This window comes from Populus nigra, chromosome 2 (assembly GCF_951802175.1).
Source record: "Populus nigra chromosome 2, ddPopNigr1.1, whole genome shotgun sequence".
In the NCBI taxonomy this organism is placed as follows: domain Eukaryota; kingdom Viridiplantae; phylum Streptophyta; class Magnoliopsida; order Malpighiales; family Salicaceae; genus Populus; species Populus nigra.
The window spans coordinates 17,541,381-17,543,880 of record NC_084853.1 but is presented as its reverse complement, the minus strand read 5'-3'; positions in this window follow the sequence as shown (position 1 = coordinate 17,543,880).

Below are 2,500 nucleotides of genomic sequence, written 5' to 3'. Positions count from 1 at the left end.
GCCAGCGACGTCGGGGACGCTGGCCTGCGCTGTCGAGCCCGCGAGGGCTGTCTCCGCGGCAGGCCCCCCCTGAACGGGGCACGACAGGCCACCGCGCTGGCTCGTCCAGCGTCGACAGTCCCTCGTCCAGGTTTCAGATCGCGCCAAGTCGAACCCATGACCTGCTCAAGCCATCGTGCGCTGCCGAATTCGCATCTGCGTGTAGGCTGCCATTCCACGCGGCAGCCCCTGTTTTCGTCAGCGTGCCCCCCTGACGAATTTTCCTGCCTGGCCCAGTCCAGCGTCCAGCCCCTGTTCGTCGAAAAATCTGCGCTGCCGATTTTCCACGCGGCAGCCCCTCTTTTCGTCAGCGTGCCCCCCTGACGAATTTTCCTGCCTGGCCCGGCCAGTCCAGCCCCTGTTCGTCGAAAAATCTGCGCTGCCGATTTTCCACGCGGCAGCCCCTCTTTTCGTCAGCGTGCCCCCCTGACGAATTTTCCTGCCTGGCCCGGCCGGTCCAGCATCCAGCCCCTGTTCGTCGAAAAATCTGCGCTGCCGATTTTCCACGCGGCAGCCCCTGTTTTCCTCAGCGTGCCCCCCTGACGAATGTTCGTCGAAAAATCTGCGCTGCCGATTTTCCACGCGGCAGCCCCTCTTTTCGTCAGCGTGCCCCCCTGACGAATGTTCGTCGAAAAATCTGCGCTGCCGATTTTCCACGCGGCAGCCCCTCTTTTCGTCAGCGTGCCCCCTGACGAATTTTCCTGCCTGGCCCAGTCCAGCGTCCAGCCCCTGTTCGTCGAAAAATCTGCGCTGCCGATTTTCCACGCGGCAGCCCCTCTTTTCGTCAGCGTGCCCCCCTGACGAATTTTCCTGCCTGGCCCGGCCGGTCCAGCCCCTGTTCGTCGAAAAATCTGCGCTGCCGATTTTCCACTCCGCAGCCCCTGTTTTCATCAGCGTGCCCCCCTGACGAATTTTCCTGCCTGGCCCGGCCAGTCCAGCGCCCAGCCCCTGTTCGTCGAAAAATCTGCGCTGCCGATTTTCCCCGACGAACCTGCAGCTGCACAAATCCGCGCTGCCACTGCCCCATTGTCTGGACCAACAGTCTTTTCCATCAAGCCCTGGACTATAAATCGTCCAGACTCATCGCCAGCACCCGCTGCCGATTCTGCCGACTTTGCCGATTTCGTCGGCGCTGCCGATTCCAACACTGCCCGCCGTGCCTGAACCAGCGCTGTTTCGTCAGCGTGTCCCCTTGACGAATTTCCCTGCCTGGCCTGGACAGTCCATCTTCCAGCCCATGTTCATCGAAAAATCTGCGCTGCCGATTTCCCCGACGAACCTGCAGCTGCACAAATCTGTGCTGCCGATTTCCCCCCCTGTCGGCATGGCTGCCGCTGCCCCGATGTCCAGACCAACAGTCTTTTTTGTCGACTTTGCCGATTTTGTCCGCGCTGCCGATTCCAACACTACCCCCTGCATCCAAACCAGCATTGTTTCGTCAGCTCTTCCCCTGACGATTTTAGCCCTGTAACAAACAGTAGGCCTCCAATCCCGCCAACGGGAGCCAAGTTGATAGGGAAGAGAATTGAATGACGCGCCTGGTCCTCGCACCCCGCCACCCGAGGGGCCTTTTTCCCGGCAGCCTCTGAAAAACTCTAGCTTTCACGGTCCTCGCCGCCCCTCACCACCATGGCAGGCCTCTAATCCCACCCATCAGCAGTTGTAGCCGATAGGGCAGTGATTTGAATGACGCGTCGCGGGCCTCCGGGTCATCTCACCCGGCCATTAATTGGAGCGTTTTTGGCTGGCCGAGGATGGGGGGATGGATCTCTTCTTCCGAAAAAGCAAACAGTACATCGGGAGTTATGTTGACGGGGCATGGAATTGAATGACCCGTCGCGGGCCGCCGGGTCATCTCACCCGGCCATCCCGGGGAGCGTTTTTCCCGGCAGCATCGGGGAAACTCTTGCTTTCACTGCCCGCTGCCCAAGTCCCCACTCGAATCGGCCCCCCGCGCCAACAAGCCAACGCTGCCGAATCGGCAGACACTGCTGCCGAATCTGCCGACACTGCCCCGCGGGCTGCCACTGCCCCAGTGTCTAAACCAGCGGTCTTTCTCATCGAGCCTTGGACTATCCAGTCCGTCCTGACTCATCGCCAGCACCTGCTGCCGATTCTGCCGACTTTGCCGATTTTCTCGGCGCTGCCGATTCCAACACTGCGCCCACCGTGTCTGAACCAGCGCTGTTTCGTCAGCGTGTCCCCTCGACGAATTTTCCTGCCTGGCCTGGACAGTCCACCGTCCAGCCCGTGTTCGTCGAAAAATCTGCGCTGCCGATTCTGCCGACTTTGCCGATTTCGTCGGCGCTGCCGATTCCAACACTGCCCGCCGTGCCTGAACCAGCGCTGTTTCGTCAGCGTGTCCCCTCGACAAATTTTCCTGCCTGGCCTGGACAGTCCATCGCCCAGCCCATGTTCGTCGCAAAATCTGCGCTGCCGATTTTCCCCGACGAACCTGCAG